Below are 25225 nucleotides of genomic sequence, written 5' to 3' on the forward strand. Positions count from 1 at the left end.
TGGTGGTGTTCAAACACTGGAGCTTATTAATTCCACTATGAATAAAACCAGACCTGACTTCTGATTCAATTTTAATACAAAGTATTGGAAAGTGTACAATCCTGGGGTCAGAGAGACTGTGGTTCAAACCGTGCTCTGGTATATACGTCTTAGTAAATCCCTTATATGTGGCGGAGCAGATGTCAGTTTTCTTAACTCTTCAAGTTTCATATTCATGATCTTAATTTTAACTATCAGTTCTCAATATATATCTCTAACTCTGTTCTTTTTCCTGAGCTTTTTTCCCCTGTATTTCTAATTGGACAGTTAGGGATAATAATTGAACTTACTAGGGCTGTAGATGGTTAAATGGGATGACATTAAAATTGCATAGGATGGTGCCTAACAGTCAAATCGTAATTATTATTATTGTGGTCATGTGGAATGAACAAATCAATAAATCTATCATCTGTAATACACTTCATAAGAAATGGTACAGGTGTGTGTGTGTGTGTGTGTGTGGTGTTAAAATAAAAATTGTTCAAATTCACAAAGAGGTACACCCGAACATTTTTCTTTAAAAAAGGAGCTATGATTGAGAAATACTACTCTAACCTAGAATTTCCCCTTTCTCTTGCTCTAAACTTTGCATATAATAGATAGGTGGTTAATAAATGGTACTTATTAACATGAGTCTACTAATATGCAAATTTTAAAATTAGTCTAAGACTCTCCACTATTAATATATTTATATATTAATACATTAATATTAATAACATTAATAGCCCTATGCCAGTCATCATTAAATGCATGCCATACATGATCTCACTTGAACTTCACAATTACATTTGATGGTATATCTCATCTCTGTTTTACAGATAAATACTCTGGTGCTCAGAGCAGTTAGCTGACTTACACAGAAGTGAATGGCAAGGAACTGGGAGTTGCAGGTGTAGAACTCAGGTCAGTTGTGTCTAAAGTCTCTTCCTGTCATCAAAACATTGTACAGAATTTTAAAATGTATATGTGAAACTATCAGAAATGCTGCATTCTAGCAGTATGTACACCAATGACACAATCTTAGAACATTTTTCTCTAGACCAACCTGAGAGCAGGTATTCATGGCCTTGCTCTCCCAGAAGAGCAGGCATGTAGAAATACTGAATTCACCTGCAGTGGGAAATGTCAGTCAGAACTGTCAAGTGTATCTTACGGACGCTTTTTGGCTTTGCGTTGTATTTTCAACTTCATTTGGATCTAAGAGTGAGGGAACAAAAGAGGAAAAGGAGATTCAAAGAAAGAGTTCTGACACCCATCATCTTTTAGTCCTAGTGCCAACCTTCAAAAAAAATGCTTTCCAGTTCATCTCTCTTTGACTAACATATGCAGAGATGTGATCAGTCATCAGAATGATCAAATGCACTGGAGAGAGCCTGTGAACAATAAAAAGGCAGCTGCAGTATCTTGGCAGACCGATGCCATTGTCAATGGAATTTGCAGTTAACATTTTTAGCTGCAGTTGAGGAAGGCTACCATAACAATGGTATTAGACCCTTTGGTGGAAAACTTCTCATTAGAACATAATGGAACAGTTTAAAGTATTCAGAAATGGTAGCCTGACTAGAGTCCCTGTTGTGGCGGTGCACTAGTTTTGTATAGCTGCATAACAAACTACCAGAAACTTAGCAGCCTAAAACGATACACATTTATTATCTCGGAGCTTCTGTAGGTCAGACATCTGAGCACAGCATCGCTGGGTTCTCTCCTCAGTGTCTCACAGGCTATAATGAAGGTGTTGCCCAGGGTTACAATTGCATCTGAGGCTTGGGTCCTCTTCCAAGCTCCTACAATTTTTGGTAGAATTTAGTTCCTTTCATTTGTAGGACTGAGGCCCTCAGCGTCTAGAGACCATTCATGTAAATGTCTTAAAAAAATGTAAACTATTACTTATAGGGACATAAAGCAGATCAATGATTACTGAGGGAAGGAGGCAGGGTAGAAAGGGGTGGATTACCAAGGGGCAAGAGATAATTTTGGAGATAATGAATTTTTCATAATCTTGACTGTGGAGGTGGTTTCACAGGTATATACATATGTTAAAATTAAACAAATTTTATACTTTAAATATGTGCAGTTTATTGTACATCAGTTGTATCTCGATAGCTTTTAAAAACTGAATATAAGGAAAGAGTGACCAGTGTGCAAAGTATACTGAAGTCTTCCTGTGATGAAGAACTAAGATGCCCTTAGCTTGTCACAGAGGAAACAGACATCATGAGACAGACCTTTGCCTGGCCAACCCGGCTAAGACTTAATTAGTCAGCATCTATTTATTGAGCACCTGCTACACACCATGCACGGTGTTAAGCACTTTGTATATATTATCTTATGAGATCGTCACAATAACTCTGCAATACAGTAACTTTGTGTGGCTCACTCCTTCCATAAAAATAAGTGCTTTGGGACACTCCACGCAAAAACATTAACAACCTTTCCTCTCAAATAGAGATCAGCAGTGTTGTGAGAGATGCACAGCAGGGGCCTCTGAGTTACAGAATACTGCAAATAAAAACTGGCTGGCTTGGTGATTCGAATTTTTCTTCACAGGCTATATCTAGGAGTTTTTCTGGTTAAAAAAGCACAAAATTTAGGAAAGAAAAAGGGATAAATGTCTCTGTACACTGATATTTAAGTCCATGAACAACAAAATCTCTAGCCAGTAGAAGGCATTTCATGAAATGTATAAAATTAGCCCAACATTGTGCCACCACTGTTTATTCCAATGGACAGCAAGGTCAGTATTCTCCACAGGAAAGGGAACTGTCTTGAGATTGAGGTGTGGAAGAAGGTCGAGATCTGACATAATATTGACCCAGATCAGTGAATTCTTTACATGAGTAAATGAGATATTAGAATGGGGAACAACATTAGAATCAGAGCAGCCCTTTCAAAGCGCTCCTGTAATGTGAGAATGGGATGGTTGGGAGGAGACAGTAGTGTCACAGTTAGGTCCTAATCAGGCCTGGAAACTTGATGAAATAGAATCAGACTAGTGAGACGAGCCATGACTGTGAAAATCCTGGTTATGTAGCTATGGGGCATTTCTGAGCGCTATGCCGGGGTTGCTCATTTCAGATCTACATGCAAATGTATATAAAGTCACGTGGTTTATGGAATTTCTCTGATCGATTATGCAGACGAGCAGCAGACACTTATTTGGGAAGGTTCGGGAAACTGGCCTGTTGATCATGCAGATAGTCTTATCCACCCATGGAGTAGGCATCACATGAGTGAGGATATTTCAAGGGCTTTAAGAAGGCTGATTTTTTTAAAAAGTTCATGCCTCAGATTCCATATTTATTAACTTCATTTTGAAGCTGTGATCACTATTAAAAGAAAATAATCTCTGAAAAGGTTAATAATTTTAGGAATTTTCATTATAATATTGATGTATTAATATGCATAATATATTCTATAATATATAATAAATTATAATTTATAATTTAATAATATAATTATACTATTTAATTATAACTTCTTTGATTATAATTATAGTATATAATTTTATAATTATAAAATTACAGTGTTTTAAGGATGATAAATATCTAACATAAGGTGCTCACATTGCTTTTTGGTCTTTGTTTCCAATGAAGTCAAATGTTTTTATGCAATAGGAAAGTTGTTAATATAGAAATATATGTGATATTAGATTATTTCACTGGGCTCTTAGGAATATATCTACTATAAGCGAAGAAGGGGCTTAGAAATAAAGCAGAGGAACTTTAAAATTTTTCAACTGCTGTTTCATTAGACAAAACCAGGCTATTGCAAATGACTTGAATCTAGAAAGTAGTAATTGGAATCGAATGCAAAACTGTCACTGATGATAACATTGCTATAGCATCAGGATTGTAAAACAAGCAGCACCTTTTGGAGTGAATGGTGGAAATTTACCTTGCTGTAGAATGCCGTTTGTCTTCAGAGGCTTGGTCCAGTAATGCAGTTTGGGGCTCTGCAAGTATGTTACAAAACACTTGTAACACATTTGAACAGACTGAATCCCTCCCTCTTGACCTCTCCTGTTTCAGATTCCTTTATCTTCTGCAATAAAAATTTGCATCCAATCAACAAATAAAAAATGAAAATATGAAAAGGTAACAAATTATCTTTCAAGTTGGGCACCAGTCCAGTTTTCAAAATTTAATGCAATTAAAATTAAGATAAAGTGACACATCAAAAGAAGATTCTAATGGTTAAAACCTGGTTCAATGGAGCAAAATTTGTACTAGGAAAGCTGCTTTTCTTTGTCTCTTGCTTTTCTGAAAGTGAGTGGTCTTTTTGCCCGTGTGATACTGCTCATTCTAAACTTAGAAAACCTTGCAGGACTTCTGCCAGGGCCCAGGTTCAAGCCCTGGTCAGGGAACTAAGATCCTGCAAGCCGTGCAGCGCGGCCAAAAGAAAGAAAAAAGAAAAAAAGAAAACCTTGCTTAGAAAATCTTTTGCTTGGCTCTCATCTCAGGATTTTATTGTTTTTACATATTTATGAACTTCTCCCAGAGCAGTAACAGTAAAAAATTGCCAGAATGCCCTGTACATACCCTGTGAGGTAATTATGTCAACCTGTACTGGACCAGGCAATATATTGTCATCTCTTTGTCTTTGCATATCTTATTCTCTCTGCTTAGGGCACTCTCCTAAGTAAACCTGGACATGGATTTGTTAGAAAAATATAAAGTAATGGACTCTTTTCTCATAAATGCACATACACAGAATTTTGCATACCCTGCCTGGCTTAGACAGAGTCCCCTACAAAGTAATCCTTACACTGCCAGACACTGATGGTGTGCCCACATCTGTCATTGTATTTGGAATATTTGTTTATGTATTTGACCATCTCCAGTATGCTAAACTCCTAGAGGATGAGGTCTATCCCTTATCCAGGTTTTATCTCCTGGACGCTCAATATATATTTGTTGAATGAATAGATGCCTTGAGTTTCAGCTACTTGAGGCTCAATTTGTCACCAGTTATAGATATTTAAGGGCAAATTCAAAGACTGGACACAGGGGTTTCTCAACAAAGGTTGAATGAATGCTGCAACATTTTAATGCCTGAATGTATGGTACTTTGTAATGGAAAAGATATTTATCATGTATTAATTTTGTGAATAAGCCAAGCCCCACTCCCGCTCTCTCTTTCACACACACACACACACACACACACACACACACGTTCTAGTTAGAACTGGACAGTATAAGAAAGCTACTAAAATATCCAGTCGTTCATATATAACAAGACATTTGTATATATTTAATATGTTGATGCTCTGGGATTGTAAGGATCCTACCTAAGGATAAAGAAGTATCAATAATCCCACATTTCTCCATTCTGAAGAGAGTCATCAAGAAATTAAGCCAGATATTTCTAGGCTTGCTGTGAGAATAACTGGCCCTGCTACCTCCTAGATATCATGTCAGCACTGACGCCCACCTTAAGATGAAATAAGAGGAACAGACAGGGAAGAGAGAGGGTATACTAGTTTTCTATTACTGCATAACAAATGGCTTAATGGCCACAAACTTAATGGCTTCAAACAACATGAATTTATTATCTAACAGTTTCCCTGGGTACAGGTTAGCTGAGTCCTCTGCTCAAAGTCTCATGAGATTAAAATCAAGGTGTCAGCCAGACTGTGTCCTCATCTAGAGGTTCAACTAGGGAAAGGTTTGCTTTCAAGCTTCCTCAGAAAGTCCGCACAATTCATTTCTGTATGCTTGTAGGATTGAGGTCCCCACTGGCTTACCTGTTCTCGTCCTAGAACTACTTTCAGCTTCTAGAGGCCATTCCCAGGCCCATACCATGTGGTCCCTGCCCTTGGCCCTCTCACACTTCCGATCTCTCTGCCTTCGGGGAGGGAAGGCCCAGTTTCTTTTAAGTGCTGATCTGATTAGATCAGGTCCACCCAGATACCTCTCTTTTGATGAACTTGAAGTCAACTCATTAATAACCCATTCAAGGAGTAATATCCCATCGTGTTCACAGGTTCTACCCACTTAAGAGGAGAGCGTTACACAAAACATATACACAAGGGGCAAGAATCTTGGGGGTGCCCTGAGAATTCTGTCCACCACAAAGACATTATGGGAGGGGTCTATGGAGCTCCGTAAGTGCAGTGAGAGGTGATCTAAGACGGGAGAGAAGAATCTTGTGTCTCACTGCAGTCCTACCCTGTTGGTGCTATTGGACCAGCACAGAGCATGGTAGGGGAGTTCCTGGGAGAATGTGAGGCACATTCCCTGAAGTTTGTGGGTATACGTAAAAATTGTTCCTTTTTACGGCCAGTGTATTTTCTGCAAAGGAGAAGACTTGGTGGAATACTTGGCAGCAGAGAGGCAGTAACAGATGGTGATGTGGTGTGCCTTAGAAGAGGAGAGAGTCCCCCATTCCAGTTCCCAAGACTCCCAGGGAGGAGGTCAGGAGATGCACCACTCTGCGGTGGGGGGTAGGGACGAGGGACACTGGCACATGGACTAATTGAGAGAGACTAAAGGGAGACCAGGTGGCCCCTCTTTGAGGGCCCCAGGGGCTGAGGAAGCTGAGAGAAAGTTGAAATCCTTCCCAAGAGAGCCATGCACAGAATCTCTATGGAGACTGTTATATCAGCAGAGCAGAGATTCCAGACCTGAGCCTGACTAAGACCTTGGTTGCCTCCCCACCACGAGCAGGTGACCAATTACTCCAGAAGATCTTTGCCTCTCCTCTTTCTCCTTTCGACCTCCCAAATCGGAGGAACTGAATGTTGAAATACAGAAGGGAAGGAGTAACCAGAATCAGACCATTCTTTCACCCCACTGCAGATCTTTCACCCACAAGCCTGGTCTACTGGGGAGAGGGAAGAGGAGTGGGTGGGAAGATTAGCAAATGTCATTTAAGCCCATATGAGATGAGAGGCTTAAACAGACCTGGACTTCTAGTGGAAGATATGGCACATTTCCAAGATGTCCATAAGGAGTAAGGAGCTGACACTGGACAGAGCATGATTGAAAAAAGTGACTAGAGAAAAATAAAAACATTTCATGTTATAAACCCATCTTGAGACTATTCAATAAAAATTATAAATATATTTAAAATTTCCCCCAAGCTTCCAAATTTTTTATGTTCAAAAAAGAATTTTTCCCCCCATGGCTCCCAATTTTCCAAGAAACAAATGCTATCACTAAGTTACATAGAAGAGTGAATTAGATCCAGATACATTTCCCAAGAGCAAGTTTTGATAAGGAAGGCTAAGATGAAATCAGTGCACAGCATATATTAGTGGGGTGGTGAAGAAAGGATGCCCCTAAAATTGCTAAGTAGGGAACTGGCCAAAAAGCATATCTGGATGGAAAAACGATACATAGTTTGAAACATTTGCCTGTAATAGGCAGGACATTAAAATGAGGTCCTAATATTTGTTTCTGAATGCAGCTATTATTTCATGTATGCTTGGCATTTAAAAATCACATGAAGATACATCTGAAAATACAAAAGTATTTCACAAGGACTCAAAGAAGCAAAGAAACCATGGAAACATAGCTGATTTTGAACATCCCCCTTTAAAATATGTTGACTCATTATAAGGTGAAAAAAGTAGTTCCTATGATGCTCAAGCATCTGAATATAATTGTGCTGAATGTAAATAGTTTCTATAAAACTTAATGACAAAAGATAAATCCACTAGTTGTTATCCTTGCATTGCTAGTGATACACATTCCATTTTGAATTCCCAGGGTACATATAAGACAGTATGCATGAGTGTGTGTGTGTGTGTTTATACGTCATCACAGCATATCATAGTATAAACCTTTAGAAAAATTTATCTTTAGGCAAGCAGTAGTAAGATCAATTTAGCTTCAGAAGAAACCAATCTCTTCCAATTTAACAATAAGAAGTATTAAGTGTTATAGTAAACGTTGCATTCATATGTTAGAGAAAACCACATGTCCTAACAGAAGGAATAGTAAGCTACAAAGAACTAATTTAGTTTTTCTGGTTCGGCACATGGATAGCCAGCACAGCTAACAGACCATTTGAATGTTAAAATAACTTTCAAGACATCGCACCGTTAAAATCCAATTTTGTTAAACTTCTTGGTTTTAAGACAATTTTATGTAAAATTTCAGTCTTTGACAATATATATTTGAAATGATTACCTCAAATATAAGAACAATTTTGGTAAGAAGTCCTGTGTGCTACGTATTTCGCGTATGTGCAACAAAATATGAAGGCAAGGATGGAAGATGAGTATAGTGGCCGGCAAGCCACTAGTGAATGGTGAGCCCTCGAACACTCCTTGACAACACAATTGAGACTACATGGCATGCATTACGCATGATTTTAAATGTGATTAACAGTATTATAAGATTTATTCTCTTTTAAGTTCAGATGTACCTTTTTATAAAAGAGACTTTGCTATCTTAAGACTGTTGTGTAGGGTATGGATTTTTTTTCTCTCTATTTTGTATAATTGAAAATTGTTAAAAGTGTATGTTATATATATATATTTATATATATATATATCTAAATGTACACACATACATAATACTTAAATGCTTGACTGTGCAAAGGATACTTTTGGATGGTGAGGATCTGGTATAAGTGGCTACCTCTAGGATTAGAATAGTGTGGTCAGGGACAAGGGTGGGAGGGTGTCTAAGTTTGGTTTTCTTCCAAAGCAGAAGCTGAGTTAAGAACTCGGGTGCAGGTAATCCCTGAGAGATGATGGCAGGAAGCACAAGTGTGGGAGTGGGGAAAGTGAGACGAGAAAAGTAGAAAATCCAAAGAGTATGATAATGAGCATATTACCACTTTGGACAAACAGGGCTCAGTCCCACAGGGGACTCCTTCAGAAACAATGTGAAACACACTTCAGAATTTTCTCTCGGGATGATCCACCCACCCCCACTATTAACCTGCCCCCATGGTCGAGAGCACCCCAGGAGCGTTTTCTCCACACTTGCTGTGCAGAGAAGAGAGACTCAGATGCTTGAGGTGGAAGCTGCCGTCATCTCTCCAGAGATTCTTTGGGGTGCTGGAAGGCTGGGGAGAAAGTATTTACATTTTATCCAATCCCCCTGGCTCTGAGTTCCTGCTTCCACTGTTTTGCACTGCGTTGCTCCCTGTTAGACCCTGCTTCCCATCCCTGTATTAAAAGTTCAGGATAACAGAGCCTGGAAAACCTTAAACAACTTAGAATTAATTATTAGCATCTCTGTTCTTAAGAGGCTCCTGGTGATCTCCCTTGCATCACTGCAGGGTTTCTCACTGGACCCTTTTCATTGTAGTTTCCCACCATGCAGTTTAGCCTTCTCTGCCTCTGCTCTAAAAGCCTTTCCTTTACCCACTCACTGTTTGCAGGATCACAAATTCCTAAACTTCTTGGGCAGAGCAGTTTGACTCTGCTTTGCTGCTTGCTTCCAAATGTTTGCAAAGCTTCACCTTCTACACCCAAGATGAGTTACCATGTTATTTTCTTACCAAAGGCAGTTCCCTCCCTAAGAGTAACTTTAGTTCACTCTTAAGATAACAATTAATTTTTTTTTTTTAATAAATCTTAACCACTTTTAAAAAATTATTTATTTATTTATTTATTTATTTTTGGCTGTGTTGGGTCTTCGTTTCTGTGCGAGGGCTTTCTCTAGTTGTGGCAAGCGGGGGCCACTCTTCATCGCAGTGCGCGGGCCTCTCACTATCGCGGCCTCTCTTGTTGCGGAGCACAGGCTCCAGACGCGCCGGCTCAGTAATTGTGGCTCACGGGCCCAGCTGCTCTGCGGCATGTGGGATCTTCCCAGACCGGGGCTCGAACCCGTGTCCGCTGCATTGGCAGGCAGATTCTCAACCACTGCGCCACCAGGGAAGCCCCAATTAATTATTTTTTTACTCTACTATATACGTAAAGTTGGAGCACAATAAACCATCATAACAATACAGGGGATTCTGATAGTATTATGTATTATCTTGATTCAGTCTGGGTCCACTTCTTAGGTTCCCCTATTCACTCTTTTCTTCTTATGTAGTCTTTGTTGGAATGTCCACCTCTTGCTTCAAAGTCCTGATCACTGATGTTTCTTAGATTTTTTTTGTTTACCCCAGGAATCACAGTGTAATGCTCTGTGCTACCATATAACTGGTTGTTATCTCTTCTAGTTTGTGAAGGATTAATGTTCTTATATCAGGAAGAGAGTTTTCTGGATTGTAGTTAAAACTGAAAGCATCCTCCCTCCCCCACTCAGCAATTTAATCTTCCTTCTCCCATTTGGGTCAGACTATGGCACTTGCTGGGTAATGCCATTCAAACCTCTCCAGGCCACAGTAGCTCTGAACATTACTGTTTAATTATGCACGTTTGAATGGCACCCGTTGATTTCCTTTTATAATTATCAGAGGATACATGAGAGATTCTCAAATTGAGTTTGAAAAAGACTTGTATTTCAAGCTGCAAGTCCTCTATCCTGAGCTGAGCTGAGCAGATAATTTTAGGAAAACTTTAGGGAAATAAATACGTTATTTATTTGCTCTGGAGCTTTTAATGTTGACATTATCCCTCTTTTACCATGAGGGAGTTTGACTAATGGCTTAGCCATGGCTATAATAGCTAGAAATTAGAGAAGAAAAAAAAAAGGAAAGCAAGATTCTCTCCAATCCCCACCTCCACCCCAATCCCCAGGCCAAGATGCACTGTTTAACAATCATCCTTTTAGGAGGGAGATGAGTTCTGATGAAAATACGACTTCAAGCAAATGCTAAGCCCAGCTTTCCTTCTTAATGATCTCGTTCGTAATTGGTCACAATGATTTCCCAAAAGGTTCTTGCAAATTAACATTCAATTTAAACAAGCAACTTCCAATAAGCCCTTGAGCCAGGTCATGAAGACACAGATTTATCTGCTGAGGATTTTTAGGTGCCTAGGCAGCTAGGTTTGTCCATCTTCAGGCATCTTCCAAATTACAATTCTATTACTCTTTCCCAGAGGTTTGACATTCTGCAGACAGCCTGGGAGGTCTAGGTCTTGCTCTACCTCTGTCTCAATCCCCTCGGTTTCTCTCACGGCCAAATGCAAATAACACTGTCAAGCTGTCTAACATCATTGCAGTGACTCATAACTAGCAATTCTTATTTTAAAGCACTTTCCAATTATTCAAATGATAGCTTATTTTAGAAAAGAAATAAGCTAGTATATGGAAAATACTGGATACAATGGTAAAATACATACCCTAACACCTGCTTTGTTTAAAAATGTCTCAAATCAAGAAATGAGAAATTAAAGTAACTATATCTTTAGCCTAAACACACAAAAAGACCTGTCTATTTGTCTATTTATGTATTAGGAAGTAACTACCTTTTAATGTTTGGGAAAGAAATGCTTGTATTATATCACAGACATACATGCTCAGGGAACAAGGGGAAACTAGAACACAAGAAAAGCAAGTCCTCTTCCTCTTTCCTCTTCCTTCCTCCCCTCCATGCCCATCCTGGGTGACTGGTGCAGCTGAAATGGGCTCAAGTAAAGAAGATGATGATGTCAATAATACTTTACATTTGCATAGCATCTTATGGTTTCCAAAATGCTTTCACCTAGATTGTTTCATTTAGAGAGAAGCATTGCACAGATGTTTTGTGGATTTGCAACCATTAAAATTGCTAATTCTGATTAAACTAGTCTAATATTTCAGGTTCTGTTTCACTCACTTATTTTATCCTGCCTTCTGGTTCACAAAGAGATTTTATTATGCTGATGTAAAGTGTCGGTCATTTTCCAATTGCTAAAGCTCTTCCTTAAATGAAATCATAAGAAAGTTTAAGTTGGAAAGAACTTTGGAGAAATTTTTATTCTAACCCTTTTATTTTGTAGATGAAACACTGTGTTTCAGAGGACTTTGCGAATTGCCCAGGGCTTGGCTCCATTTTCTACTCTGAAATCTGTAAGGTTTGCTGATGTAAAGTGTAGCTTATTTATTTATATTTTAAAATCCTTTCTGTGTTTTAGAAGAGACTTTTCAGAAGGAAATTTATTTGATATTTAAAGTGAATGCTCCCTTTTTTTCTCTTGTCCAATATTACCAGATATCTTTTATTTTTTAATTAAATCAAAGGTATGTAGGTTCCTAATTAGATGTCGTTTTTCACTCTTTTCTCTCTTTTTTATTATTATTTATTTACTTATTTTATTTATTTTTGGCTGTGTTGGGTCTTAGTAACAGCACGTGGGATCTTCGTTGAGGCATGCGGAATTTTTCGTTGCAGTGTGCAGGCTCTTTGTTGCAGCGTGCTGCCTTCTCTCTAGTTGCGGCATGTGGGTTTTTTTCCTCTTCTCTAGTTATGGCTCACAGGCTCCAGGGCGTGTGGGCTCTGTAGCTGTGGTGTGCAGGCTCTCTAGTTGAGGCACGCGAGCTCAGTAGTTGTGGCGCATGGGCTTAGTTGCCCCACAGCATGTGGGATCTTAGTTCCCTGACCAGAGATCGAACCCGCGTCCACTGCATTGTAAGGTGGATTCTGTACCACTGGACCACAAGAGAAGTCCCCTCTTTTCTCTTTAGATCCTTATAAGAATCTTGTAAAAGAGGCAAGGCAGATATTGTTAGCCCCATTTTAGAGTTAAGAAATCTGATACTCAGAGAAGACACATGAACTGTACAAAGTTACATAACTAGTTCGTGGAATTCATAATATTAGAAACCACCTTGTCTGATTTTTAGTCCAGTCTTTTTCTTTTTTTTTTTTTTTACTACATATCACTGTTGGCCTTAGAATGGTTGAGGATCATCAGATTTTCCTCAAGATAGATTTTTGCCTTTTTCCTAAATAGCTTGAAGAAAGGAAATGGTAATTAATATATGCCATTGAATTGGATACAAGTTGAAGTTTATCATATGTGCATGTATTTGTAAAAATGCCTGACTGTAACATTGTTTCTTTTTAATATTATTTTCTATTTCTAGCATTTCCAAAATTAGTTGGGTGAAAGATTTTTATATGATGCAAATATACTAAATTTTAAATAGAAAATTTTCCATTTAAATTAGATATGCAGTCAAAGGGTTGGAAAAGATCCTAACTGGAAAGTGGGTAACTGATGTTTATTGTGTGTTTATCATATGTCATAAATTACTTTTTCAGTGTAAATGCCCACAAGAAACCTGAAAAGTCCCTAATATTATCCCCCTTTTTATAGATAAGGAAATTGAGTCTCAGAAAAATGAAGTAACTTGCCCAGAACCACAGTTCTACATGATTCCAAAGTTTGTGTTTTTTCCTGCCATACTTCTCATCTTTCCCCAAAAGCACAAATGAACTACAAAATCTCAAAGCATGTAGATCACTAATCATTTCAGTCAATTCTGAGAAAATTACTTGCTTTTGACTGAACAGACCTGTAAAGATGTCTCTATGTACATTCCTAATCATCTATGCCAACAAAACACAAAGTATTCTAGAATGCATGGCCAATATTACATAGTGACCCCTCAGACTAATAGGATTAATCTGTCCCATTTTTAAAAATAGAGTTATAGAAAACATTCTTTCCCTAATGGATAATTTATCCTTATTAACTTATACTTATGAAATAATAATAATGAGTATTTTTATCATAATAGATGAACTAAATCAATTGTAATTGAGACTTGAAAAGATATCACAAACTGTTATTCATATATTTGGAGTTTCACCAACTCTGTTGGCTTTAACTTTTAAAATGTGCAGGTCAAAAAAGAAATTTTGTTTTAAATTTACTATCACTTAAGTCGTGAGAAGGCAGTGTACTGTTCTAAAAAGCATTGAATATTATGACAAATAGCAGAAGACCTAAATTCTTAGACACAATATATTTGTTATGAAATCTTGAAGTTTATTATTTATTGTGTCAAGTTTAATAATGTTATTGTCAGTATGTGCTTTTATAAAGACATGTATAATATGAATTCTTTTCATTTAAAAATGTTTATAAACATAAAAATGTAAAATATTGCATACATAAAGACAAATACTTTTAAATGTATAGTATAATGAGTAATTATTAAGTGGACATTCATAGAATAATCAAACAAGTTGGGATATAAACACTAACAGCACCCCTGAAGTCCCACCTCTATATATCCATTGCCCATTGTTTAGAGAATTTCTACTTTCATTTAACATTATATTGGCTAATTCCATCCCCATTATTGTGTGTTGCTCTAGTTTATTTTTTTGATTTATATTATTAATTTGATTGAAATTTTACCACAAGTTTATTTATCCATTCTACTGTTAATGGATATTTGTGTTTCCAGTTTGTTGCTGTTACCAGTCAATGCTGACATACATATTCTTGTGCCTATCTTCTGGGACATATATAATCATATTTCCCTAGGGTATATACCAGGATTAGAATTTCTGAGTTGTGAGGCGTGTGTATGTTTAAATTTAATGGAAGATATTGCCAATATTTCAAAATATTTGCACCGATTTACACACCCACCAACAGTGAATGAGAAGTCCTGTTGTTCCATATTTTTAAAAATACTTGGTATATTCAGAGTTTTTAATTTTTTCCAGCATAGGGTATATGCACAGAAATTGGTATCTCATTTTAGTTTCAACTTAATGTTTTCTGGAAAGTTAAGGAGATTTAACATTCTATCATGTGTTTATTGGTCATTTGGATTTTCTATTTTTTTTCATGAGTGCTCACAATTTTTCTTCCATTATCCTATTTAATTTTATTTTTCTTATTTGCAGAAGTTCTCTATTCAGATTATAAGTCCTTTATCAGTTATATATATTGAAAATGTTATCTCCCATTCTGTAGCTTTTCTTTTCATTTTCTTTTTGATGTCTTTCAAAAAAATGCAAGTATTTTTTTTGCACTTTTCCTTAAAATTAATTTTATTATTTCTTTTTAAAAAAATTTTTATTGGAGTATAGTTGATTTACAATGTTGTGTTAGTTTCTGCTGTACAGCCAAGTGAATCTGTTACACATATACATATATCCACTCTTCAGTAGATTCTTCTCCCATATAGGCCATTATAGAGTACTGAGTAGAGTTCCCTGTGCTATACAATAGGTCCTTATTAGTTATCTATTTTGTATATAGTAGTTTGTATATGTCATTCCCAATCTCAAGGACCCAGGGAATCTAGCCCAGAAAAAATAACAAAGGGAATTCCAAGACAGAGATCAGAAGAAAGCCCTAGGATTATGGTTGTACAGAACACCTAGAGAGCAACAAAAGAAACAAGAAAAAGAGATTTACAGAGGAAACATTTCCCAAAAGATTGAAACTAATACATTTCAAAACAGTTAACATATCCAAGAAAAAAAACTAAGAAAGGAAACCAAGTAAGGACTTAATGTAGCTGAACTCTTTTGAGAGCAGCATAGCCTAAATATAAAAACTTGATAAGAACATTACAAAAAACAAAATTATGAACAAATATTTCTCAAGAACATAAATGCAAAAAAAAGTTCTAAAAAAAATTGTAACACAAAATCCTGTGAGAGATATATATGTATATACATACATATATACATAACATACACACACACACACACACACATATACATACAGTCACTTGATGATGACAAAAGTGTCAATGCACTGCAAAGGGAAAAAAATACCTTTTCAAAAATAGTACTGAGTCAATTGGATTTACCTATGGGGGGAAAAGTTTCCTGATCTCTGTCTCACACTCATAACTGAATAGCTTACAAATTGTATGGGAAAATATAAAACTGATTCTTTTTTACAGACTACATAATTAGCTATGTTAAAAAAAAATCCTTAGGAATCTACAAAAGTAGCTGATGGAACTAATAAGGGAGTTCAGCAAGGTCACAGACACAAGTTTAATACATAAAAATTAAATAAAAGCTCTACAGACTACAAAATTGAATTTTCGAAAATACCATTTACTGTAGCAAAAAAAAAAAAGAGAGAGAGAAGTAATTTGGGGAAAATTTAACCAAAAATGTGCAATGCTTGTACACTGAAAACTACAAAATATTGCTGAGAGAAACTGAACAGCTCAACACATGGAGATACACAATATTCATGGATCAGAGGACTCAATATTGTTAGGATCTCAGTTCTGCCCTGTATATTCAATATAGTCCCATAGACTATAGTCCCATAGAAACTATAGAAAATCTCAGCAGGCTTGTTTGCCAAATTGAAAAGCTAACTCTAAAATGTATATGGGAATTCAAAGTACTTATAAGAGTGAAAAGAATCCAAAAGATGAGCAAAACTGGAGGACTTACACCTGATATCGAGACTCACTTGGGTGATAGTTATCAGAATAGCATAGTATGGGCTTAAAGATAGGCATATATGTCCATGGAACAGAAGAGAGTCCAGAAACAGACTCTAAAATATATGATCAGTTGATCTCCTACAAAGGCGCCTGCATTCAGTGTGGGCTGTGATAGTCTTTTAGAAATGAATCTTAATGAATCTCAACATAATTATGCTGTTGAAAGGAACCAGACATATTAGACAACATACTGATTGATTTAATTTATACAAAATTCTAGAAAAGCAAAACTATAATGATGGGAAGTAGGCTGCTAGAAGCTGAGAGCAGTTTTACTGCAGAGAGGAACAAGAGAACTTTTCGGGGGTGATGGAAATGTTATATATATCTTGACTGTGATGGTTGTTAAAAGACTATATACATTTGTCAAAACACAGGTTCGTGCAGCTAAAATTGGTGAATTTTGATTTTATCTCAATAGAGCAGGTTAAAAATAGTTTTTAAAAACTGTGAAAACAAATGTTTCCTCTATGGAGATGGAAAATAACATAACTAAGCAACATATTGAGGCTACATAGGGAGTCACAGGTAGAGTAGCACCAGAATTGGCAAGTTTCTGGATCTCCAACACAGTGCTATTTTCACTGTCTCCCATTTCTCTTAGTTGTTAAAGAAATGCTTGTTAACATTAGTTTTGGTTATTCTAGATAAGCAATGCACACATAAAATTAACTGGAGAATAAGATGATTCTGCACATTTGTTACTTAATTATAGTTTACCAAGATGAAGACTATTATGTATTTTATTTTTTTAAATAAATTTATTTATTTATTTATTTGTTTGTGTATTTGTGGCTGCATTGGGTCATCGTTGCTGCGCGCAGGCTTTCTCTAGTTGTGGCGAGCAGGGGCTACTCTTTGTTGCGGTGCACAGGCTTCTCATTGTGGTGGCTTCTCTTGTTGCGGAGCATGGGCTCTAGGCGCATGGGCTTCAGTAGTTGTGGCACGTGGGCTCAGTAGTTGTGGCTTGCAGGCTCTAGAGCACAGGCTCAGTAGTTGTGGCGCACGGGCTCAGTTGCTCCGCGGCATGTGGGATCTTCCTGGACCAAGGATTGAACCTGTGTCCCCTGCGTTGGCAGGCGGATTCTTAACCACTGTGCCACCAGGGAAGCCCCTATTATGTATTTTAAATAGCCCACAAACTATTTCATTGGTAACAGAGATGAGGAAATCATCTTTAGATTTCATACTGTGTTTGAATTCAGGCCAAAGAAAGAGGTGCCATTACATTAGTAATGGTACTATTACTGGGTCTCACAGTGTGGAGGAGAGTCTCCGTCTATGTTGAGTATCTATACAAATCCCATGGAATGATTTTTCTTGAGTCAACCTTTGTTGCAACACCTCAATCTGTTTTTCTTTTTTTCTAGAATTTATACTCATTGTCAGTAGCAGTTTATACTAAGGAGGGAGGGAGGGAGGAAGGGAAGGAGGGAGGGAGCGAGGGAGGGAGGGAGGGAGAAGGTAAGAAAACCTAAGATACCTAGCACTGAATCATCAAGACTTCAGGATGTCAGGAATTGTGTCTGTAGTTTGAATAAATTACCACCTGATGGCACTTTTACACATCTGGTAGTGCAGAATGTGCCATAAATTTCCAGCCAGTACTATGAATTGCAAGTCAAGTTTTTTTAAGTAAGCTTGTTATTGGCAGAATACAATTACGTAAGTTAGTAACTTGCTCTTTTTTTTTTTTGAACAACAATGTAATCAATTAGACATAACTTATTTTATTTTTTTTTAACATCTTTATTGGAGTATAATTGCTTTACAATGTTGTGTTAGTTTCTGAGTAACAAAGTGAATCAGCTATATGTATACATATATCCCCATACCCCCTCCCTCTTGCGTCTCCCTCCCACCTTCCCTATCCCACCCCTCTAGGTCGTTGCACCTGTGCTATGCAGCTGCTTCCCACTAGGTATCTATTTTGCATTTGGTAGTGTATAGATGTCAATGCCACCCTCTCACTTCGTCCCAGCTTACCCTTCCCCCTCCCGGTGTCCTCAAGTCCATTGTCTACGTCTGCGTCTTTATTCCTGTCCTGCCCCTAGGTTCTTCAGAACCTTTTTTATTATTATTTTTTTAGATTCCGTATATATGTGTTAGCATACAGTATTTGTTTTTCTTTTTCTGACTTATTTCACTCTGTATGACAGACTCTAAGCCCATCCACCTCACTACAAATAACTCAATTTCATTTCTTTTTATGGCTGAGTAATATTCCATTGTATATATGTGCCACATCTTCTTTATCCATTCATCTGTTGATGGACACTTAGGTTGCTTCCATGTCCTGGCTATTGTAAATAGTGCTGCAATGAACATTGTGGTACATGACTCTTTTTGAATTATGGTAACTTGCTCTTCTGTACCAGAAATAATATATTATTTGAACATGCAAGTTCATGCTCGAAACCAAGCATTTTACTCAATTTTTAATTTCTTTTACACCTGCCCTAACTATATTCAAGATGTTGCCTTCCTATAGGCAACAGGAAGATGAGCAAAGCTTATTTGGGGGTCTCTGAGAGTGAGCAAGCTATAGATAAATGCCAATATTAAAAACACTGCAATTATAGTGGTACAAATAAAGTGCCATAAAGTCTATAGAAGATATTAATTCTTGCTGGTAGGATCAAGAAAAGTTTTATTGGTGTTGACGAAATATAAAATCCCCTGATTTTCTTTGTCTTGAATTTAAATTGTGCATATACTACCAAAATCTCTTCCAGTTAGAAACCTTCCATTTCTTCTCTTGAAATAGATGATGAATGTTCAGCAGCTGTCTCAGTGCCTGACACAACATAAGTGCTTAAGAGATGTCCATCTCCTTTTCCCTGACCAATACACCCAAAGTTGCTTCTGGCTGTACTAGGTAGTGTTTCAGCCTACTGAAAACTTCCATGAAGGAATCAAAACTCATCTGTTCTTTTTTTTTTTTATTGAAGTATAGTTGATTTATAATGTGTTAGTTTCAGGTGTACAGCAAAGTAATTCAGTAAACATACATACATTCAGATTCTTTTCCATTATAGGTTTTTTAAAACTTATACTTTTATTTGCGTCATCAGGAGAAAGATTCTCTTGTGGTCCGAGTCAAATGTTCAAAATCATAATGGGCCAGAAAGATTTGATCCCAAGCACAAGTCCACGAAGGAGGGGACCAAAACAGACCAGAAAAGACAACCACCCCATACAGAAAGGTGAACGGACAGCTTCACACAGACATGGATGAAATGTTTGGACAGAGGCAAATTTCACACGGTCATTTCTGTTTCTTTTTAAATACAGGTTTGTGGGGTGGTATTTTTTTCCCACCTATTAAAAAAAAGGCCCAAAAGTGCATGTATGAGGGGAAAAAGGCAGAAATTAAGCAATAAAGTAGTTTTCCCTGGAGGGACATGAAGAAAACAGGAAGCAATATTGAGAGAATTCACTTTTCTCACCATTGGGCTTCTTGCATTTTATTATTGGTCCACTAAAGTTATATTCACATTCTAGCTTTGCTGCATCTTCTTTCCTGGGATTAGATTGGTTAAAAAGCCTCTGTGAACTGTAAGAAAAGACCAGGGACTTGGCCCAGCGCTCAGGTTCTGTGCTTTTCTAGGGATGGATGGCTCTGGAAAGGAATAAGGACTCCAGCAGCCCCTGGGTCCCTCAGCACCAGTGTGACAGTCCCTCCTCTCTCTGGGGGTGTGTAAGAAAAGGTCCCCTATTTTTAGGAAGGGCTGAGCAGAGGGCTGGCAGCAAGATTCCAGTGGAATCCATTATATAATAGGTTATTACAGAGTATTGAGTAGATTCCTGTGCTATACAGTAGGTCCTTGTTGATTATCTATTTTATATATAGTAGTGTGTATATGTTAATCCCAACCTCCTAATTTATCCCTCCCCTCTTCCCCCTTTGGTAACCATAAGTTTGTTTTCTATGTCTGTGAGTCTATTTCTGTTTTGTAAATAAGTTCACTTGTATCATTTTTTTAGATTCCACATATAAGTGATAACATATGATATTTGTCTTTGTCTGTCTGGTTTACTTCACTTCATATGATAATCTCTGGGTCTATCCATGTTGCTGTTAATGGCATTATGTCATTCTTTCTTATGGCTGAAAACTCATCTATTCTTGAAACCAATTTAATACTACTCTTCTTTACCTGGAACGTCCCTTCTTCTTCTTCATGCCTCTTCCCCTCACTCTCCATCCATACATGTTATAGCAAGAATCCCCATCTTCCAGGTAGGAAATAACTAATATTTATTGAAAGCCTATATGTACCAGGACCAGTTATAAATGTTTTATGTCATCTTAGGATTTATTAAGTGTGATAAAATTAAATTCTCTCATACACACTCACACAAGAATGTGCTTTATTAGAGAGAGATAGCATGGCATAGATTAGAGGTCAAAAATTTAGACTGCCTGGAATCAGACTGCCTGATTTAAATCTTAGCTCTCATGCATACTATGTATGTGTCTGTGAGCAAGTTAACTTACTTTTTTGTGCCTCCGTTTTCTCATTTGTAAATGGACATGATAATAGCATTGTTGTGAACTGTGGCAAATTGTATTGGCTTGGCCAAAAAGTTCATTTAGGTTTTTCTGTAAGATCTTATGGAAAAAAACGAACGAAAATTTTGGCCAACCCAATATTTTCCCAAGATGGCTGGAATAACATCTCTCATCTCACCTGTTCTTATAGTGTGATTTTTTGCTACTTCCTCTCCAAGAGTTGGAATCTGTATCTCTTCCCCCTGACACTGGGAAGAACTCTGTGACTGACTCAACCAATAAAGTATGACACAAGTGAAGTTATGTGACTTTCAAGGCTGGGACATAAACAGCTATACAGCCTCTGTCTGGCTTTCTTTTGGGATGCTCACTCTTAGAACCCAGACACCATGAGGAAGCCTAAACATTTAGGTGCTCCAGCAGACAGCCGTAGATGAGGTCTCAGCCAATAGCTACTGTAAGTGAGGAAGCCTTTGAGATGATTTTAGCCCAGGCATTTTCTGACTGCAAATGCATGAGAGATCCTGGGTAAGAACTACCAGCTGAGCCAAGTCAACCCCTCAAATCATGAGAGATAATAATAAAATGATTATTGTTGTAAGCCACTAAATTTGGGGGTGATTTATCATGAAGCAATAGATACTTGATACAAATCAGCTGGGATTTTACCTGGAACTGCTAGATGTGGCCTCTTCACGTAACCTGGGCTTCCTTATAGCATGGTAGCTGGATTTCAAGAGCACATATCCCGAGAATCTTGGAAGCTACATTGTGTCACTTCCACTGTAGTCATAGACCCACTCAGATTCACAGGAAGGGAACATAGATCCCACCTCTCAGTGGGATGGATGTAAGTGTCACATTGTATGAAGGGGATGTGGAATGAGAAATCTTATTGTAGCCATCTTGAAAAGCACAATCTCTATATGGAACATACATAAATTAATCTGGCAGTTTTAGAATAATGCCTGGCACAGTTTTATGAATGGTATTTATTGTTATTATTGCTCCAAAAATATAGACTGGTGGTGTGAATGGAAAGCAATTTGAGTAGAGGTAAGTCAACCAGTGATTAAAATAAGAATATATATGAACTGTCCCAGACATCCCAGGATATAGTCTCTCTCCATATTTGGCCCTTTTCTGTCCTGGTCCCTTCCTCCTTCATAGGAGTAACATTGTTATGAAGTTCATGGGCGTATATCTAGAACTTTTTCTTGTATTTACATTTGTAAAATTACACAGTTTTGATTTTCATTGTATTTTTTCCAAAATATCATACTGTAATGTAGTAATTTGCAATCTTCTTTTTTTGTTTATTTTGATCTTTTGTTCTCCTTGTTTACTTAAGCATGACTTAAGACATTTGTCATGCTAGTATATAAAAATCTACTTCATTCCATAGTTCCCCTCTGCTTAGTAATGGCCATTCAACTTGTTTCCAATTTTTTGTTCTGTAAACAAAGCTAAGGTTTGCACATTTTCACTTTTAACAGAGCCTCCCAAGTTGTCCACCCAAATGGCTGTGCTGATTCACACTCCCATCTGCTCTGCAAAGAGCACATGTTGCCTTACACCCTTGTTGACAGTGGATATTATTAAAATTTTACATTTTGCCTCCCTGTGAGATCAAAAACTGATAAATCATTTTATTTTAATTTCTATTTTTCTGACTGTCAGCAAAACAGAACATATTTTTATGTTTATTGGTCAGTTAAGTCTCCTCTTGTTATCTGTTTATATCCCTTGCCCATTTTTCTGCTGGGTTGTTTGTCTCTAGCTTATTGATTTTGAAGGGTATATACATATAAATTATGTAATACACTCACATTTTCCTGGATATTAATTGGTTATCTGTTATACATATTGCAAATATGAGCTCCCAAGGTAATGATTACTCTTTCACTTTACTTTTAGTTTCGATTTAGACAAACTTGTCAATCTTTTCCTCTATGGCATTTGTTTTTTGTGTTTTGCTAATTAAGGCCTTCTTTCCTCCCAGACCATAAACACTCCACCATATTCATTACTAATACTTAATATTTTCATTTAGGTTTCTAGATGAGCTGAAATTTATTTTATTTAATGATTTGAGATAGGACTCTACTTCTATACCTTTTCATTTACCCAAAACATTGAGTTCATTATCATTTCCCACTGGTTTGTAATGCTGGCCTTTATCATACATTAAATTACCACATGTACCTTAGTAAAATTCCGGATTTTCCGTATTTCCAGAATGAAAAGTTCAGAACTTCACTCCGGTATATATGATTAATCCATTTTGTGCTATATCATGCATGCTGCTTTGTCACTATTTTAATTTTAGCTCTATACTTTGTTCTGATATCTAGTTGAATGCATCACACAATTGCTTTCTTCCTTTTTAAGATTGTCCTGGTTATTCTTAAGCATTTGCTCCTCCATATGAATTTTAAAATCACTTTATCAAGTTCCAAGAAATTCTTGCGAGGATTTTGGTTGCTATTTTATTTAACTTGTAGACTAATTTGGGTTATTAAAATATTTACAATATTGAGCATTCCTATCCATAAATATAGTTTACTTTCTACTTAAGTTTTTCTTTAGATGCTTCAGTAACGTTTTATAGATTATCATAACTTGTTGCACAATTTTTTACTTATAATTCAATAAAGTTTTTATTGCTTTTTTAAAATGAAATCTAAAAATATCTAATCTTTGTGTGTGTTTGTGTGTGATGGAAAGCTACTAATTTTTCTTTGCTCATTTTCTATGTGGTTACCTTACTGAACTCTAGTTCACAAAGTTCTAGGTAAATGACTTTGTTTCTTTTCAATTTATATATTTACAAACTTATTTTTATTCCAGTTTATGTACAATTTATTTATTGTCTTGGTATTTCCACCTACAGAGGGTTGAATTGAGATTTTATTTCTCTTTATTTATCTAAATTTTCTGCAAAGAGATAGTTGTTGCTTTCATAGTCAGAAAAAAATCAATAAGCATTGTTTCTCAGGATTTGGAAAATGAATGTTCAAGAAGATAATTAAATATTTAACTTAAAATTTTAATTCACTGTCTTTTACTACTTCGTTGAAAAAAAGTGTTATATTTTATTTCTTCTATTAACTAATTCTTTTAGAAAAACATTAAACCTTAATATTTGTTCTAAGGATCTACTTAAATCTACTGCTTCATGTTCACCACATTTACTCTTGGTTTGTGAACAGAAAAATGGAGCTTGTAGCTCCATCTGGATTCTGAAGATGGTCATAATACTTCTCCTTCCTGAGATTTAACTAGTCAAGCTAACTTTTCTTGAAACTTATCAGCAACACTGAAATGCATTATATTTACATGAAGTTTGGTCTTATTTATTTGCCTTTGCATCACTCTACCTAATTGCTCCCTTGTGTGTTTCATGTCAACCATTAAGTTCAGTGATTTACTTTAACAAATTGTTTATGGAGAGTTATCAATTTCTTTCCCCAAATTTCCACATTTACTCTGGTTTATTTTCTTGTCATCGTGTATGAGTGTGTGTGTGTGTCTGTCTGTATATGATATACATGAATGTATGTATACACATAGATTTAGCTCACACACACACACATCACTGTATATCAGTATTTCTCAAATGGGCTTTCATGACTTCTCAGAGAACATCTGGAATCACTTTCCTATAACATTGTTTCCAAATATGCTGTGATACATATTTTAAGAGGAGAGCCAATATTTCACTTTTAATTAAAAAGAATATTCTCAAAATATTACAATAATCCAATACTACCCTTGGATATTTCAGTAGGCGTAAGCAATTGCTGACAATCCATGCTTCCTTCATTACTGGTGATATGTTATTCTATAACATGAGGTCATTTGATAGTTGTTTCTATGAGAATGGTGTCCATGGATAAATTTTACTTGTACTGAGTATGTATCTGTTGTATGATTTTTGGCATTGATAAGAGAAAAGGAAATAAAATGTGACTGGACAGTTCACCTGTCAGAATTCTCTGTCTTTCTGTTTTTGTGTCTTGCACATGTCGTTCTTAGTTTATAAATCCATGCAGTGGTGAGATATTTGCTGTACCTGAAGTGGTTAGATATACAAAGTCCAGTCCCAAGAGAATAATGATTTCCTACTGGTAATTATGACTGTGATTTTGAGAGCTGCCTTCAGAGAGAAGTGGTATTTTGGCTTACAGAGTTTAGGCTGGGCAAAATGACATTTCTCCAGATGTTACCCTTGAAAATCAAAATCTGTGTGAAACCTCTAATAAACAAACTGTTCAATAAATGTTAGTAGCAACAATGTTAAGAGCCATTGCAGTTTGTTTTTCCTGAATAACAGTTATTTAACTTTTATATATTTTCCAGTTAACCTTATTTCAAATATTTGAGATCATTTCAA

General features: G+C 36.6%; 1 protein-coding gene across 3 annotated transcripts in view; it reads left to right on the forward strand.

Moving 5' to 3' along the window:
- The window catches only part of PTPRR (protein tyrosine phosphatase receptor type R), a 381027-nt gene that overhangs the window by 42593 nt on the left and 313209 nt on the right, over positions 1-25225 (forward strand). For all 3 annotated transcript variants that reach the window (XM_061206587.1, XM_061206588.1, XM_061206589.1), the window contains exon 2: positions 858-942. The gene's annotated coding sequence lies outside the window, so the exon portion shown is untranslated. The remainder of the gene's footprint in view (positions 1-857; positions 943-25225) is intronic.

This window comes from Eubalaena glacialis, chromosome 11 (assembly GCF_028564815.1).
Source record: "Eubalaena glacialis isolate mEubGla1 chromosome 11, mEubGla1.1.hap2.+ XY, whole genome shotgun sequence".
In the NCBI taxonomy this organism is placed as follows: Eukaryota; Metazoa; Chordata; class Mammalia; order Artiodactyla; family Balaenidae; genus Eubalaena; species Eubalaena glacialis.